The 19913-nt window shown below is 35.0% G+C and overlaps 1 protein-coding gene across 4 annotated transcripts in view; it reads left to right on the top strand.

Annotated features, from left to right (window-relative positions):
- Positions 1-19913, top strand: part of KCNH7 (potassium voltage-gated channel subfamily H member 7) — a 486469-nt gene that overhangs the window by 384527 nt on the left and 82029 nt on the right. The gene's annotated exons all lie outside the window — the stretch shown is intronic.

The following is a 19913-nucleotide window of genomic DNA, read 5'->3' as shown; positions in this document are numbered from 1 at the left end:
CTTATGGTAGCAAGGAAATAGATGCATTCAATTAAACAAAGAAAGATAGGACAGCACCCTAATGAGATGGTAAGTTTGATTGCCTGCAGCGCAGGGTAAAGTCTGATTACCTTCAGAGTTTGAGCTTAGCTTAAAGGAATGCTCTATAAAAACAAAAATTGAAGATGGATTTGAAAAATAATTGAATGGTGGCCACTCTATCATCTAGGAAAATAGATGACTCTTCTGGATCCATAGCTACTTAAAAATGCATAGAAAAAAAGATGAAAAAGAAAGAGATGCATGACTGCAGAGCACAATGCACATCTGTGTGGTACTAAGTGGATTTGGGGGTCAATGTATAATATTAATATAGATAGTTCTCTGTAGTCAGCTCCTGCCCTGTACCCTCAGCAAGAATACAGTACACACCATTACTCAGCAGGACTAACTGAATGGTCCCCGTGCAGAATAATGTCTGTGACCAAAATGAGTAATCTGAGGCAGCTTTCACTTTAGGACATTTGGATTAACACAAAATACACTTGGACAGAAAGCTTAGCATTTGGGGGCCTGCTCCTATGAAGTTCTGCCCTACCACAGCAATTGCCTGTCTATTAAGTGTATAGGATACAGCTTATGCTTAAAAATTGCATTCATATATTGGATATCTTCCTTTTCATGATAGAGTTTGAGTTTAATATCACCAACACAGTAACCACTCTTAACTAGCAAAGTAATTTGCAGTACAAAAAGTGCAGTAACTATCAGAAACAGAATATGTTAGGACTGGAAAGGATTTTAGAGACGACTTAATTCAACCCACGTATTTTCTAATTGAGACCATTTGCATGATAATTTCTCTAAACTCTGCCCTGCTGAGCAGTGCTTGCTGATACAAATTTTATACTGTGCACAACAAAATGAGAAAGATGAAACCGTGTAACAAAGTTTCCATATAGCTGAATTTACTCACTTAAAGTAATTGTCTTTTATCTAAGTTTGTCCTTATTTTGACACACTTTTATGAAATGTTGGTGATAAAGTTGCTTTTCCTAACATTTGTAATTGTTTAAATAAAAACTTCTCAACCCTGTTACATACCCCAATTCTTTTTAATTTTATCAGACTATAAAATCCAAGAGTTGGGGAACCACTGATTTAGATTCCAGTGTAGAAGGGAGTCCATTGCTTATTCTGTATATTCGAGGTTTAAATTTATCAATATGGCAAAATTATTATGAAGGGTTATTTATGAGATGAGTTATGTTAAAGAACATTGATTCTGTGTATCATGAAAATCTGACAAAAGGTCACAAAGGATGTAATATGCATCTTTTGTTATTCATGTATGACTCAAACAAGAGAATAAACGTAACAGATTTTAGCTGTATTTGAAAAAATGGCATTTATTTTATCTATCAATGAGATGTAAAAATTTCAGGAATAAGAAAATCGAGGAGAATGAAGCATGAAGATAATCATATTATTACACATTTGTTAGGCTAGAAGTGATAGAGCAGGTGATACTTAACATCAGGAGGCATAAACTGTCTTGATTTTCACTTGTTCTGTGTCACATGCATAACACTTGTTGTTTCAGACAGGCATTATCATATCCATGCCTCCCCCAGGAGACATGGATAAAAGTCAAAAATCTTAGAAGGTTTTCTTTTTTCATGTAAAAGTAAAAGAGTCTCTAATGAGACATAAAGTGTAATACCAGGCAAAATGGAATTCAGGACCACTTAGAATCAAGATAAATTATTTCCTAAGAAGTTATCTCTGCAAGAAGATGCACAAAAATAGGAAGATAATGAATCCCTGCTACAAACTTGTGCTTCTACATCAAGTCTTTTAAATATGCAAGAATGCCATATTTCTGACTTTAAAAAAAATTTTAATCTGAATTTAAGGATGTTCTATTAAACAGCAATTCAAGAAAAAACTTCCTCTCTTAACACCAAACCATTCTAAGTTTAGACTGACTACCAAACGTGAATTCTTTTTGTCAGAACTTTACTGAAAAAAATACCTTTAAAACATTGGTTTCTAACCTTATAGCTGATAGCAGTTATATTTTTAAATATTGATTTTATGGGGCACCTGGGTGGCTCAGTTGGTTAAAGCCTCTGTCTTCGGCTCAGGTCATGATCCCAGGGTCCTGGGATTGAGCCCTGCATCTGGCTCTTTGCTCAGCAGGGAGCCTGCTTCCCCCTCTCTCTCTCTGCCTGCCTCTCTGCCTACTTGTGATCTCTGTCTGTCATATAAATAAATAAAATCTTTTTTAAAAATTGATTTTATTCTTGGCAGAATAAAGAAGGAAAGTACTATTTGTCTAAGATTTTTTATTCTTGAAGACATTAAAGCAAATTGTGTTGTTCTATACTTTTAGACCCAAAGGTTTGTAAGTTCATAGTAAATCTGTGCATTTACAAGTTGTAATTATGTAAAATATGCCTGATTAGTATACCAAAAAGTACTTTAAACAGTAGAGGTAAGATTTCCTTCAATATTACTTAATGTTTGTACACAAGAGACCTACATGATCTACTTGGGGGTCTTATTTTTTAAAGATTTTATTCATTCATTCATTCATTTAAGAGAGAGAGAATGCACACATGCATGAGCAAGGGAAGGGGGAGAGAGAGGGAGAGGAAGAGAGTCTCAAGCAGACTCTGTGCTCAGCACAGAGCCTGACATGGGGCTCAATCCTATGACCCTGAGATCATGGCCTGAGCCAAAACCAAGTGTCTGATGCATAACTGACTGAGCCACCCAGGCACCCCAAGGGGGGGTCTTATTTTTTAAACATTTCTACGAAAATTACAAGTTACCCATTTTTACTATTGAAACTAAAGTCCATGAGGACAAGGTGTTTTTCTTTTTTCAATTGAATTATACTTGACATACAATATTCTGTTAATTTCGGATGTACAATATAGTGACTGTACATTTGCATACATTGTAAAATTATCACCACAGTAAGTCTAGTTACCATCAATCACTTTATAAAGTTAATACAATATTATTGACTATATTCTTCATGTTGTGTATTATATCCCCACGACTTATTTTATAACTGCAAGTTCAACTTCTTGATACCCTTCCCCCATTTTGCCACCCCCTCCCTTTTCCCTCAGGCAACCCCAAACTGTTCTCTGTATATGTGGTCTGGGTTTTGTTTTGTTTCGTTACTTGGTTGTTTTTTAGATTCTCCATATAAATGAAATCTTGTGCTTTTTGTCTTTCTGTTTCACTTATTTCACATAGTGTAAATGCTCAGTTTCATCCATGATGTCACAAATGGAAATATTATCTTTATTTCTATAGCTGAAAAATAGTCCACTGTAGAGGTACACCACATCTTCTTTATCCATTCATCCATTAAAGGACATTTAGGTTGCTTCCATATCTTGCCTAATGTAAATAATGCTACAGTGACTATAGGGGTACATATATCTTTTGGAATCAGTATTTTCATTTTTTTTTAATAAATACCCAGAAGTGGAATTGCTAGATCATAATTCTATTTTTTTAATTTTTTAAGGAAACTCCATATTGTTTTCCACAGTGACTGCACCAATATTCATTCCCACCCATAGTGCATGAGGGTTCCCTTTTCTTCACATACTCACCAACACACGTTACTTCTTGCCTTTTGATACTAGCCATTCTAACAAGTGTAAGGTTTTGATTTGCATTCCCTGATGACTAGTGATGCTAAGCATCTTTACATGTTCCTGTTGCCTATCTGTATGTCTTGCTTGGAAAGATGTCTATTCAGATTCTCTGCCCAATTTTCAATCACTTTTTTTTTTCCAGTTGTAGGAGTTCTTTGTATATTTTGGATATTAACCTCTTATTGCATAGATGATTATAGTATCATAGTATCTTCTCCCTTTTGGTAGATTGCTTTTTCATTCTGTTGATGGTTTCATTTGCTGTGCAGAAGCTTTTTAGTTTGATAGAGTCCCATTTGTTCATTTTTACTTTTGTTTCTCTAGATTTTGGAGTCAAATCCAAAAAAACCATCAGTAAGACCATAATCAAGGAGCTTATCACCTATGTTTTCTTCTAAGAGTTTTATGGTTTCAGGTCTTACATTCAAGTCTTAAACCACTTTGAGTTAATTTTTGTATGTGGTAAAAGATAGTGGTCCAGTTTCATTCTTTCATGTGTAACAGTCTAGTTTTTCCAGGACCATTTATTGAGGAGACTGTCTTTTTCTCCATTGTGTTCTTGCCTCTTTTGTCATAGATTAATTGACCATATTTACATGGGTTTATTGCTATTCTGTACCACTTGTCTATATGCCTGTTTTTATGCTAGTACGTGGTCTTGATTACCACAATTTTGTAGTAGAGTTTGAAATCAAGGAGCATGTGTCGTTCTTCAGGGTTTTTAGTAGTGATGAACTTCCTTAGCTTTTATTGGCCTGGAAAATTATCTCTTTGCCAAGTATTCTTGATTGGAAGGTTTTTTCCTTGCCTTCTCTTACCCTTCTCTTCCCTTCCCTTCCTTTTTTTTTTCCCCCTTTTCTTTTCTTTTTTTTTCTTTCTTTTTTCTTTTCTTTTCTTTTCATTTTTTCTTTTCTTTTCCTTGAATATTTCATTTCATTCTCTTCTAACCTGCAAAGTTTCTGCTAAGAAATCTGCTGATAACCTTGTAGGGTTTCCTTTGTAGGTAATAATTTTTTTTCTCTTACTGCTTTTAGGATTCTATAAATTTTGACATTCTAATTGTAATGTATTTTGGTGTGGATCTCTTTGAGTTCATCTTATTTAGAACTCTCTGCTTCCTTGACCTAGATGTCTATTTCCTTTCCTAGGTTAGGGGACTTCTCAGCCATTATTTCTTCAAATAAGTTTTATGTCTTATCTCTCTTTTCTTCTTGGACCCTTATAATGTGAATGTTATTTTGTTTGATGTTATCCCAAAGGTCCCTTATTATCTTCATTTTTTAAAATTCTTTTCCTTTTTCCTGCTCTGTCTGAGTAAGTTTCTTTTCTTCTTTTTTTTTTCCAGCTCACTTATCTGTGTATCTGCTTTATCCATTCTACTGTTGACCTTTACTGTATTTTTTAGTTCAGTTACTGCATTCTTTATCTATCTAGTGACTCCTGTTTTGTACTTTCTTATATTTTCTATCTCTTTGTTGAAGTTCTGTGCTCACCCATTCTTCTCCTGAGTTTGCTGAGCATCTTTATGACCACTACTTTGAATTCTTTATCAAGTAGATTACCTATTTTCATATCATTAAGATCTTTTCCTGAGGTTTTATTTTGTTCTTTTGTTTGGAACATATTTCTATGTTTCCTCATTTTGCTGTACTCCATTGTGTTTTTTTCTATGTATTAAGCAAAACAGCTACCTTTCTCAGTATTGAAGAAGTGGCCTTATGTAGGTAATGACACTTCTCATTCAAACTTTCTCTAGCTCTTGTGTCTCAAACCTTTGCAATTGTCTAAACTGCTCAATTTTTTTCTCGATATGTCCCTATTGTTGAGGGTGTTTCAACACCTATGATCCAACAGGAAGAATCTCATTTAGCACCTATATTTCAGGCTGATTAGAAGCCCAACCCTCAGACAGCAGCTTTGGAAGTATGTGAATATATGGTCCTGTGGGTCTATAATCATAATCCCCGCTGTACTCCAGACCAAGAGATCTGGAGTTGTCCCCTCGGTGGTAGTTGCAAAAGTTGGGGCTCCAGACAAGTATATTAGCTCCTTTCTGGGACGTCATGTTAAGTGATAGTAAGGCCAAGGAGGTATATACGAATGGTGTCTCCGTATTTGTGTTCTTTGGGAACCCTCTGTAGCTTTTAGCTGTGTGGGAAACCTGAAGCCTATCCCTCAGGCTGAAGCTCCAGGTTAAGTACCTAGGCCTTTTTCATAAGAAGACTGGGGTTATTTTTCAGTCTGATGTCTCTGCAGTGCCCTGGAATTGTGGCCTGCTAAGAACTGTCTTTCCAGTTGCCACATTCCTGTGGTGCTCAAGAATACCATTCCTTTGGCCACCAGGGCCTGGTGAGATCAAGGGGCATCCCTTGTGTAGATCACATGTACCTGCTGGCTTTAACAAGGCAGCTGTAGAGTGTAGGGGGCAAGGCATGCTTGCAGGCTTCAGAAAGGCAGTGGATAACTTAACCATGTAGGTCCGTTGGCTTCAGGAACGCCGCAGGTGAGTGCTTTGTCTGACCTGTTTTAGGCAGGAATGCTCCAGCCAGAGAGCAAGGGAGTGCTGCAGCTGCCTTCCCTTTCAGGCTTCAGCAAGGCAGCAGGGTAGTGCCACTTCACCTTCAGACATGGCCCATCAAAGTAAGGCTCTCAACTACAAATCTGGTAGGGATGTCACACTTGCTAAGGCTGCATAGTAACTGTGTGTACTCAGTTCTCGACAGGAAGACATTGCTCATTTGAAAATTTAGCAGGAATGAGAAACTGCCTTTGAAGCCAAGTTATTTAAAAGCAAAGCACAGGGCACCTGGGTGGCTCAGTCAGTTAAGCAGCTACCTTTGGCTCAGATCATGATCCCAGGGTCCTGGGATGGAGCCCCACATCAGATCCTTGCTCAGCAGGGAGCCTGCCTCTTCCCTGCCTGCCTCTTCCCTGCCTGCTGTTTCCCTTGCTTGTGCTTGCTCTCTGTCTCTCTCACTTGCTTGCTCTGTTGGATAAACAAATAAATAAAATCTTAAAAATAATAATAACAAAATAAAAGTGAAGCACAGATCTGAGAATTAACAGATCATTCACCCTGTAAACACTCAGAAAAATCTGTCAGTCCTGTAGAAAGAGCTCACCTGTGCATCAGTGAAGATGCCACCCTTGTCTTCACTGCCACTTTGAGCATATTACCTAGTAGTTCCATCCACCACCTTTACTTTATGCTTCATTTTCTCTCTAAACATTTCCTGTTCGTATTATTTTTGCCTCTCTCTCTCTGTGATGATTATAAATGTGTGTGTGGTCCTAAGAGACTGAGAAACCCATAAAAGTTCATGCCTTAAGTTGGGTTTTTTAACTACTTGCAGGCATAGATGCTTGAAAATCTGATAAAAAACATGAACATGTATTCCCTGAGAAATAAACAGCACCACACAACTTACGTTATTGAGATAATTTCAAGAAGTTCACAAAAGCCCACCTGTACATCTCAGGGTGATACATAGTGCTAGACACTTATGTACTTACTCACACATGTGCATACACATTTAATTTCCCCATCATCCTGGAATTTTTTGTGAAGAGAGTTTCCAGTTTCTTTCCTTAAAATATCTTATTCATTGACCTGCAGTTGATGCACTATAAAATCACACCAATTTAGTGTAACTGAACAACCTGTTCAGTTAAAAAAAAAAAAAAGCAGAATTGAAGAATTGCAGAGGTGATTTTATTAGTTTTGTTATGTATATCATTTCTATAGGATCCTTGGGAAGTGTACTAAAATTTGAAAACTGACAGGATGTCTTAAATACTTATTGAATTCATTTTAAAGAAATATTCCATTACCTGCAGTAAAATAGAGAACTCCATGCACTCTTCAAAGATGCCCAAAAGTAATTTTCTCCAACCACCCAGCAGACGTTCAATTCTTTATGATAAGTATTCCAACCAAACCAACTAAATGCTCCCTATGTCTAGGGCATGTGCTTTTATGAGAGAATATCTTATCACTTGCTTAACTGGGACCTTTCAAAGTGTTTAAGGGCTTTTAAAAAAATAGTTGATTCCCTAAGTCACCACTTTATCACCACAGCCCACAGGACAGTATAGCATAACTGAGATGTTCATAAACAAAGAAAACATGTTATCTTACTAGCAAACACATATAATCAAGAGCCTGTCTGTCTGTCTCTTGCTGTTTCTATCTTTGCATAATTGACTTCTCCAAGGGTCACCTCAGAGAACTGAATTCGGTCAATAACTATAATTGGCGCTGAATGTTATATATAATTAAATTTTGAGGTGTTCAAGATACATACACTTAAAATTATAATGAATGAATAAAATTATAATGAAGATACGTATTTGTTGTTTATGGTGAGACTGGGATTATTTGTGGAACTTTATACATTTGTATTTGTACTTATTGCACAGTTGCCTATGAGGAAGGTATTTCTGTCCTATTTTGCTGCTAAAGAATCTGATACCTAGGGAAATTTTTTTAAATAGCCCTGGCAGAGCTGGCCATTTAATTAACAGGGCTATTTCAATCTGGAGTCTAGTGTGTTCAGCAGTCTTTGACAGATTATGGATTTCTAATTAATGGAAATTGTCTTTGTTTTTATTTTTGGTGCCCATCATAGCCATTTAACATTTCCATTTGTTTTTGTCCTACACATGTATGTCCTTCCAAATAAGTGGCCTTTAGGCTCTCGACAAGAAGTGGTTCTACATAAGTCTCTTTATTTATTATTTTGCCATAAGTGATCAGGATTTTATTAAGAGCATTTGATAACTATGAAAGCATTCACACGGACCCCTATAAAATAATTTCTTCTTATGGAAGCAGTATTTAGGGTGAGAAAACATGGGCTTTATTCCCATGAAAGAATAAATTGAATATTGGTATGCTGCATAGATAAGAAGACAGGTGCTATTGAACCAGACAGTGTTGGGAAGTAAGCTAACCTCAGAGTTTACATCTGTGGAGTAAAATAAACAATAGCACTGTCTCATTTTCTGGGCTGTCATACAAATTGCCACTAACTAGATAGCTCAAAACAACACTTATTTATTCACTTACTATTATTCAGGCTCAAAGTGAAATCAAGATGTCAGCAGGAGAATGTTCTGTCTCAGAAGACTTAGGGAAAAATCTGTTCCATGCCTTTCTCTTAGCTCTGTGAGGTTGGCCGTCAATCCAGTCGCTACCTCCATTGTCTCATGATGTTCTTCCTGTGGATCTGTTTCTGTGCCTCTTTCCTTTACTTATAAAGATACGAGTCACATTGGATTAGGGCCTGCCTCAGTTCAGTGTGACCTCACCTTAACTTTATTATATCTATGAAGACCCGATTTCCAAAAAAGATCACGTTTACAGGTATTAGGGGCTAGGACTGGAGAGTGGCTTTCTTGGGGTGGCAGGGGAGACACAATTCAGTCCACAATAAATACCTGTAATTGTGACATTTAAATGGGATAATGCCCATATAATTTTCAGTGAATAATAGGCATTCAGTAAGGTTAAAAAATATTATGGTTGATAATACTTTAGTTGGCTTGGAGAACTCAGGTAGGTTATTCAGTCTCTGAGTCAGTTTCCTAGCCTTTAAAAACAGAGATAATTATGCTTATCTGAAGAAGCTGTTGAGAGAATTGAATGCTATAATTCAGTACTGAGCCTGGTAACTAACACAAAAGATATTTGGTATTAACTCAAAGACAAAGCATTGATAAAGTAAAGCAGTCATTCTCTCTCTAGAGTCAGTGTTATCTTATGCAACATATTCCAAAGAAAAGATCCAAGTATTAGGGAAATGCTAGCTGCTGGAACTAATAAACCCCCATATTACTGTGGTTATCTAATACTAGATTTTATGCTCAAGCAGTAGCAGAAGCTGGTATTCCTGTACAATGAGGGATTTTCCCTCTCTTGGTAATTTGGTGACAAAGTTTCCTATATTTGAGGCTCTACCACCCCCACTGGATTTAAGGACTTGAGGCTTTGGAAGCATCTGTGCTTACCAAGTGGAAGGAAAAAGAGAGAGCAGGAAAAGACACACCTGCTTCTTGAAAGCTTGGGCCAAAAAGTGCTACTCCTCAGACACATGGCCATACCTAGATTCAAACAGGATTGGACAATGTAGTTTTGGGTCAAGCAGACACATTCGAGCAGAAACAACTCCATCCCATGTAAGGAAAAACAGCAAATTTTGGTGCACAGCAGCTATATCTATCAGAATCCTTTCTCTCTTGCATTTTCCATATTGCCATCTCCATCGTCTCTTTTTTCTTCTGTTTTAACCTACAGACACACCCCCTCAAGTACTCTTTGTCCTACTAACTATGTATATATCCCCTGCTAAGGTGAGGAATACTGGCTATGCCTTTTATTCTCTATCCCACATTTTAGTTATCCCCACTGTATTCTCTCTTTTTGTATACTTTCTTGACCAATAAATCCACTTTCCAGAATTTCATCCTGCCTGTACAGAATGAAATTTTGAGCTGCAACCTCCTCAGGGGCTCTATCCCAGACTTCTTGTCTGCCAGGCATCTTCTCCTATTGGCGCCTGGCACATCTACCTCCAAGTAGCTTATCTAAGCCCTTTATTCCCCTCTCCCACCTCCAAGCCTGTTTCTTAGTTATCTGTGCCTTTGGAAAACATTTGTGAAAGGCTTTCTCACAAACTAGTGTGCTACCTGTTCCTTTGCCTTAAATTGAGATCCATTTAAAAAAAAAAATAAGGATAAAGGAAAAGGAGTGCATGTGTGCCGTCTCCATGAGAAAAGGAAAAGGCGAAAGGAGGCAAGGAAGCAATCTGGTATCAGCAAGTAGGTGTTATCTCAAGCTCCCAGATCAGCCTGGCACAGGGTGAGGGGGCCAAAACTGAGGGCTATGCCCAGCTGGCCACTGGCGTGGAAGTTCAGAGTATATGGTTTTGGAAGAAACTGCAATTTTTAATATACATGTGTTTGCAGTCATTTATGAATATTATAGATGTTTAAGATATTATGTAACCTATTTATCTCATATTCTGAGTCACATATTTTGAGAAGCAGATTTTTTGTGTTATTAACATAAAATTTTTTTGTATTACTAGCATACTACGTACAAAACAAAACACTAAACCTAGCATTTATCTGTACCCACATGACTCCGATTTTTACAAAATTGTACTATCTTCTGACTCAGTCCAACACACACACACACAAACATACATGTGCACATGTGTATAAATGATACAATGGTCTACTTTAACCTAAACCTTGGACAATTATTTAAATATGGACTGCTGCAGTGATTCTACTACCTAATTTTAATATTTTATTTATTTAAAAAACTTCCTCTGTGACAGATTTCATTTATTGTGTGAATCTTTTCATCTTTTAATTTAAATATTTGAGTAATTATCCATCAGGCTGCCTGTATTAATGAAAATTACTCAGATTTTGCTGGACTTCTTAAATCATCTGCTGAAAAGCCGGGGGGATTTAAATATTTTCTGATGCTGTATGATCTGTCTGATTCATTTTATTACTGACTGCTTTTCCTGATAGATAAAAATATAGCTAGCCTATTAGTTAACTGCAAGTCCCAAGTAAAGGATAAATAACAGATGAGCAGTCTCTACCAACACCTCAGCATGGCGTTTAACAGCTGCCAAAAGTACTGTATAATCTTTTGGAAAGCTTAATCGTTCCCTATTGCACTTTTCAAAAGAGAAAAGTAGTTATTAATCCTGGTGTTCACACAAAATTTTCGCAGTAGATCTTCATTGAATAAATAGTGCTGTTTCGTATAAAGATTTGGGTTTTATATAACACTTAACTGTTATAGGTTAAACAAATAGCAATGTGTTAGCAAGAAGAAAAACTGGATTTGGTGAAGAAAACCATATTTTAGTCTGTGTTAAACTGTACATTTAATTGGTGGTTTGAGGAAAGAGAAATTAGAAGTGTCTTTCTGGAGACCATGGAGATCCCCTTTTTAATATAGTGAGGGGTTTTTTTTTTTCCTTCTTTTTTCTTTGACTTTTAAAAGAAAACCCTTATAATAGTTCAATTAATCGTGTTTTATCTTTCTAAAGTATGTTATTTCTCAAATGTGTGGGAGAAGTTGGCTCTCCTAAGGAAACGTAATGGATTGTGTAGCAGCCTTTCTCTTTTTAATCATTGGCACCTTAGAATCCTATTCACATTTTTTAAATAAATATTTGCCTGTCTAATATTTCATTTCCAGCATAATGGCTCTAAAGCACTTTCAAGATTAATATTAACTTACTTATGTCTTATAATTTATACATTTATCCTATTTCCAAAGATGTATAAAGTGACATTATAAAAGATACATGCATTTAGACCATTGAAATGGAAATAGAACAATTAAAACAAGGTGAAGGGAAATAGAAATAATTGTACTGAAATTTTAAACTCATAGTTTTATGTAAGAAGACAAAAGGAGAATACAATTAATGGAATAATTCTTATTGTCATTTTTTTAAAATAAAAAAGAAATGAAACCTTTGATTCCTTAAGAGAGATCAATTATTTCCTAGAAATGGATTATAAAAGGAGTACATAAGGCAAATATTTACGAAAATGATGTTAACCAACATAAACCTTGCATTTAGTCATAGTCTTATGGAGAAAAAATTAAAAAGCATACATATGTCAATCCAGAATGAAAACCTGAACTTTGAATATGAAATGTTAATAAAAGTATTGCAACAAGAGGTCTAACCTAATAAGTCTCTGAGAAGTGACTGTATTTTAATCTAACTTAATGAGCAATGCAGCCAAGTATACTCAGAGGAATAAGCATTTGCAGACTTAGCTTATTCAACTATCTTCCTGTAACATGATTTGTCTGAGCCACCAATTTGACGGGACTTTAAAGGCAAACATGTCAAGGCCAGCAAAGTCAGCATTGTTGTTTAGTCTGTGTGCCTGAATGAAGACCAACATAATATGAATGAGATGTGCAGAGAGCAAATTAAATGTTCTATTGTAGAAACAGTAATCCAAGCTTACCCAACAAGGAGCTCTGATAGGAGTGAGCCCTTGTGATGTGTGTAGATCCAGTTCTTTTTTCCATCGAGAAATTACATTTTCAGTTGATCTTGGGCCTTTCTGGCTGAAATTCTAAACATACTGGTTTTTATAGTGAAAAAACATAAACATGTTATAAAAATAAAAAATACCCTATGCCCATCTCCCAGTTGTAGTAAAAGTCAGCGTACAACTCATGTTGCTGCAAATAACTCAACTTCCTCTCCGCCTTCCATTCTCTCACTCTGGATTACAACAGCCCCCCATTAACCTGCAGCTTTGCTTTCCACAGTTTCAGTTAGCCATGGTCAACCTGGTGATCATCTGTCTATCATCAAAAGATCAATGATAACCTAATTACATCACCTGTGTCGTTCACCTCACTTCATCTCATCACACAGACATTGTATTATATCACGTATTATAAGAAGAAGGGTCAGTACATTACAGTAAGATATTTTGAGAGAGAGAGACTCAACATTCACATAACTTTTATTATAGCATGTCGTTATAGTGGTTCTTTTTATTGTTACTGTTGTTCATCTCTTAACTGTGCCTGATTTGTCAGTTCAACTTTATCATAGGTGTGTATATATAGGAAAACATATAATATATATTGGATTCAGTATCATTTGTAGTTTCAGGCATCCAGCAGAGGTCTTGGAATTCATGTTCTTATAGTTACCCCCAAAACTATAGCACTTTGTTCATAAATATGTCACAGTGCCTCCCCTAAAAAGTAAATACTATTTAAATAAACCATAATAGCATCAAGCCTAAAACAATTATCAATAATTCCTGTGATAGCTTATCTCCAAGATGGCCCCAATTTATTCCTTTCCTTCCACACATATGCTATCTTTCTATGAAAAAGTAAAGACTTACATCTCCATTTTCTTGAATCTAGGCTAGCTTGTGACTGCTTTGCTCAATAGAATATGGAAAAAATGATCCCATACTATTCCCAGTCCTTGACTTTAGGAGGACTAGATGTTTCTGCTTCTCCCTTGGGAATACTGAGTCTCCACATGGACATTTTACTACCCTGATGAAGAGACCATATGGAAAAGTGCCACAAAAAGGGACTGTATAGAGAAACTATATATAGTTTTTATAGAAACTGTATCTCTGTATGTATAAATACATACATCTCTCTCTCTGAATATACATACATCTACATATACACACATATGTATACATAGTCTTTATATTATATATCTCTCTATATAACCCTGTATATGCAGTTTCTTTAAAAATTATATATACAAGTCTCTCTATACATAGATAGATATAGATACGTGTCTTTAGATTATATTTATCTAGAGTCTAGATGTTATATTATATATATTATCTGTGACTCTAGATAATATAAATATAAATATATAAATATATATTTATAAATATTTATATAAATATATATTTATATATATAAATACATATAATATATTTATCTATTATAAATTATATTTACATTTATTACACTAATATATAAATATAAATATAAGTATCTATAATAATATAATAATATAAATACATTTTATATTTATATTAAATATAAATATATATTAAATATAAATATACAATTATATTATATATTATACAATTATAATATATTATGATTATATATAATATATGATTGTATATTATATTATTGCATGTGATACTTATTATTAATAATTAATAATAATTATATAATTGTATAATATATAAATATAATATATAGATATATAAATATTTAATATAAATATATAGGTATATATTAAATATTTAATATATAATATATATGTATATAGTATAATTATATATAAATTTTATATAAATATATATTAAGTATATATTAAATATAAATATATTTATATTATTATATTAATCTATTATATAAATATATAATATAATAATATAAATATATTATATATAAATGTATATACTTATATATTATATATATTATCTAGAGTCACAGATGAAAACAAAACAAAACACCCAGATCCAAAGAAATTAAATTACCAGAAAAATTGTATCTGAAATTTAAACCCAGTTCCTTACATTTAAAATCTAGGGTTCCTTCCCTTATTCTATAAATGGGTGAAACTTCATAGATTTGCATTACCATGAATGGCTCTAATAAAACTCATTATTGAAACCACAAAGAAATAAATGTTTCCTTATTCCTCATTCTTATCATTTAGTTCCCAAATATATCCTTCTTTTCAGTCTCTGCCACCTCCCCTTAATACAGGCATTTCTGATCTCTTCATTTATCTATCTTTCTTAGTACCAAAGTCCTAATTTATCTCTAAGCCTCTGATCCTAACTCCTCTGGGTTCTCTTGCTTTCCATTGCCAGAAGCATTTATCTAAAACTTAATTTGGTTACCTTGCCTTCTCTGTCTGGTAACCTTTAATAATTCTTAAACCAATATTCACAGAAAAGAATATTCTCAAAGGGCCATAAACTCTCCCAGAAAATCTTAAAAACTGTGTATGTTGGTGAAAACTCCAAGTAATCTTCTGACTCAGAAAGATAATCACTTAATAATAGAGTGCTACCTGACTTCACTGCCTATGACCACATTTGAGGATTTTTTTTTATTATGTTATGTTAGTCACCATACAGTATATCATTAGTTTTTGATGTAGTGTTCCATGATTCACTGTTTGTGTATAACACCCAGAGCTCCCTGTAATCCGTGCCCTCCTTAAAACCCATCATGGTTCACCCATCCCCCCAAACCCCTCTAAACCCTCACTTTGTTTTCTGAAGTCCATAGTTTCTCATGCTTTGTCTCCCACTCCAATTTCTCCCCCTTCATTTGTCCCTTCCTTCTCCTAATGTCCTCTATGCTATTCCTTAAGTTCGACAAATAAGTGAAATCATATGATAATCAACTTTCTCTGCTTGACTTATTTCACTTAGTATAATCTCCTCTAGTCCCATCCATGTTGATGCATGTTGATGCTGATCCTTTCTGATTGCTGAGTAACATTCCATTGTATATATGGACCACATCTTCTTTATCCATTCATCTGCTGAAGGGCATCTCAGCTCTTTCCATAGTTTAGCTATTGTGGACATTGCTGCTATGAACACTGGGATGCATGTGGCCCTTCTTTTTACTACATCTGTATCTTTGGGGTAAATACCCAGTAGTGCAATTGCAGGGTCATAGGGTAGCTCTAATTTAATTTTTTGAGGAACCTCCACACTGTTTTCCAAAGTGGCTGCACCAACTTGCATTCCCACCAACAGTGTAAGAGAGTTCCCCTTTCTCCACAACTTCTCCAACACTTGTAGTTTCTTGCCTTGTCAGGTTTTGCTATTTTAACTGGTGTAAGATGGTATTTCAACATAGTTTTGACTTGAATTTCCCTGATAGCTAATGACGATGAAAATGTTTTCATGTGTCTGTTAGCCATTTTAAAATCATCTTTGGAGAAGGGTCTGTTTATGTTGTTTGCCAATTTTTTGAATTGATTATTTGTTTTTTGGGGTGTTGAGTTTGAGAAGTTCTTTATAGATCTTGGATATCAGCCCTTTCTCTGTAGTATGATTTGCAAATATCTTCTCCCATTCTGAGGGTTGCCTCTTTGTTTTGTCCACTGTTTCCTTTGTTTGGAAGAAGCTTTTTATCTTGATGAAGTCCCAAAAGTTCATTTTCGCTTTTGTTTCCTTTGCCTTTGGAGACATATCTTGAAAGAAGTTGCTGCGGCTGATGTTGAAGAGGTTACTGCCTATGTTCTCCTCTAGTATTTTGATGGATTCCTGTCTCAATTGAGGTCTTTCATTCATTTTGAGTTTATCTTTGTGTATGGTGTAAAAAAATGGTCGAGTTGCATTCTTCTGTATATAGCTGTCCAATTTTCCCAGCACCATTTATTGAAGAGACTATCTTTTCTCCATTGGAAATTTTTTCCTGCTTTGTTGAAAATTAGTTGACGATAGAGTGGAGAGTTCGTATCTGGATTCTCTACTCTGTTCTGCTGGTCTATATGTCTGTTTTTGTGCCAGTACCGTGTTGTTTTGGTGATCACAGTGTTGTAATATAGCTTGTAATACAGCGTGATGCCCCCAGGTTTGTTTTTCTTTTTCAACATCCCCTTGGCAATTCAGGGTCTTTTCTGGTTCCACACGAATTTTAGGATCATTTGTTCCAGCACTTTGAAAAATGCTGTTGGTATTTTGATTGGGATGGCATTGAAATAATAGGTTTCTCTGGGCAGCATAGACATTTTAACAATGTTTATTCTTCTGATCCATGAGCATGGAATATTTTTCTATATTTTTGTGTCTTCTTCAATTTCTTTCATAAGTTTTTTGTAGTTCCTAGAGTATAGACCCTTTATTTCATTGGCTAGGTTTATTCCAAGTTATCTTGTGATTTTTCATGCTATTGTAAATGCTCTAATTTCTTTCTACAGTTACATTGTTAATATATAAGAAAGTAATTTATATCTGTGCACTGATTTTGTATCCTGCCACATAATTGAATTGCTGTATGAGTTCTAGTAATTTGGGGTTGGAGTATTTTGGGAAGAGAGTGAGTTCGACATCTTTGCCAATTTTAATACCTTTTATTTCTTTTTGTGGTCTGATTGCTGTTGCAAGAACTTCTAGTACTATGTTGAACAATAGTGGCGAGAATTGGCATCCTTGTTGTAGTCCTGATCTCAATGGAAAATCTTTTAGATTTTCCTCACTGAGAATGACATTTACTGTGAGTTTTCCATAGATGGATTTTATGAAGTTGAGGAATGTTCCCTCTATCCCTATACTTTAAAGAGTTTTAATCAGGAAAAAATGCTGTTGGGATCAGCATCAATTGAGAGGATCACGTGGTTCTTGTCTCTTCTCTTATTGATGTGTTCTATCACACTGATTGATTTGTGAATGTTGGACCACCCTTGCATCACAAGGATAAAGCCCACCTGGTCATGGTGGATAATCCTTTTACTGTACTGTTGGATTCTATTAGCTAGCATCTTGTTGAGAATTTTGGCACCCATATTCATCAGGGATATTGGTCTGAAATTCTCCTTTTTATTGGGGTCTTTGCTTGGTTTGGGGATCAAGGTAATGCTAGCCTCATAGAAAGAGTGTGGAATTTTTATTGTTTCCTTTTTCTTTTTTCTTTTTTTTTTTTTTTGAAACAGCTTCAGGAGAATAGGCATTATTTCTCCGTTGAATGTTTGGTAGAATTCCCCAGGGAATCCCTCAGACCTTGGACTCTTGTTTCCTGGGAGGTTTTTTTTTATTGCTTCAATCTTGTTACTGGTTATTGGTCTATTCAGGTTGTCAAATGAGACCTCGTGGTGCTAAAGTATGCTGTATAAATAAAAGTTTTCAAATCATTGGCTAGTAAAATTCATGAAAGAATTGAATGATAAAACACAGGCATACCCATGCAGAAGTCAAATTTGTACCATCTAATTTGGTATCAATTACTGCAAATGCATTTTTGTCCATCAGCAGCATAAGACAGCTTGTAATTCCTCAACACACAAGACATTATTTTATGCCTCCCTACCTTTGTTCTGTTTCCTCTGCCTTAATAGTTTTCCTTTTCCAGTTTCCTCATCCCCCAGCTACAGTCTTGTCTTCTCTTCTCTCAATGTCTCACTTCAAGGGACATCTTTCCCTGAAAAGTCTCTATGGAGACACCCCCTTCATCAGCTCCACTACCAACCCAGAAATGGATGGACCTCGGTAGGGCTTGCATTCATCTACATGTTTCTTTCTCCCAGTAGGCCATAAACTGCAATGTCAGGGACAGTATCTTCCCAATTTTTCAGTCTCCAGCTCTTAGCACAGCAGTCCTCTGTTAAAGGAATGCTTGCATTTGTGTGATGGAAAGGGCTCCATCCACAGTTTTCACTTCTCAGGGGATGCTCCGTGGTGCTGAATGCATTCTAACTTAGACTTCTGCTTAAACAAGCATTCAAATTGCCCTCTGTGGGAGGTTGGTATCAGAAGCATGTCACTTAAGCAAGGAGCAAACTCAAATACATATCCCTCTCATTAAGAATGACTTTTTGGTTGTTGCTGTTCTCGTTGGATAATTACATACCCACTTTTTCTGAGAGAAATTTGTGAATTTAGGGATTTGGAAATATCTCAGTAGGTTAAAATTTTTTGGCCAAGTTTTGTCAGAGTGCATAAAAGAATCTACTGAGAGAAAAAACTGGAAAGATAGCATGAATTCAGGTTTTAGATGACTTTGAGAGGCAAAATAAGGTTTTGGATTTTACTTTGTACACTCTGAATCTCCCCTGTTTTTTTGCTTTGTTTTGTTTTGTTCTGTTTGTTTTTGTTTTTGCCTTTTTTTTTTTTAAGAAAGGGATATTACATAGTAACACCTTAAGAGATGAAGAGATGATCCTACAAAATATTATGGGCTAGTTTTCTGTACTGAGCCTAAGATTGGAGTTTTAACAGTCTGCAATTATCAACAGTCTGCAGTAATCAACTCACAGATTTTCCAAACATTATTTTTCTTTACAGTTAGAGATAGAGATTGAGATCTTGGATTCTAAAGATTTTCAATATTTCAGAAACAATGAAATCACTTTATTTTCCAGATTTCTTTTTTACTAATAATTCCTGTCCTTTCTCATAGTGGCTTAAAATAAAGCCCTGTTTTCTGTTCAAATTTACTCCGGACTGAGAAAAAATGGTTAGGTTCTGTATTATTATAATTTTTTAAATTTAAGTTAAATCGGTTTAGCTGTTATCTTAAAACACCTTTGTCTATTTTAACTGAACTCTTCTGTTATATTTAAAAATCTGTTGTATCTCATTTGTGGTTGTTATTAAACTTCTCAAGTTCTTTTTAAGATAACAATAGTAACTCATTATATGTGAAAAAATGTATGAGATATGACAATGAAAATAAGATTTAAAATTGAAATTTGCCTATGCTATTGTTATAATCAAGTTAAAACCTACAGGGATAAAATTACCAAGAACAGAGAAGTAATACTCTTTGACGAACCAACAGGGATTGTCTGAGGTTCTTGCTGAAAAGCTGATAATATATTAGCTGTATTTAGGAGAATCTAGCCTAAGAAAATTTATTTAGTGAAATTAACTCCAAAATAGAGACATTGCATATATGTGGGATATTCATAATACAAGAGTGTCACCCACTGCTTCCTTAAAACATGACTCTATGTGCTACTTGTGGAGCCATCAAAACTTTTTAATTTTTGTACACTTCTATAT

Source organism: Neovison vison, chromosome 3 (genome assembly GCF_020171115.1).
Source record: "Neovison vison isolate M4711 chromosome 3, ASM_NN_V1, whole genome shotgun sequence".
NCBI classification, from domain to species: domain Eukaryota; kingdom Metazoa; phylum Chordata; class Mammalia; order Carnivora; family Mustelidae; genus Neogale; species Neogale vison.
Note: the sequence above shows the minus strand (reverse complement) of the source record. Positions and strands in the feature narration are given on the sequence as shown.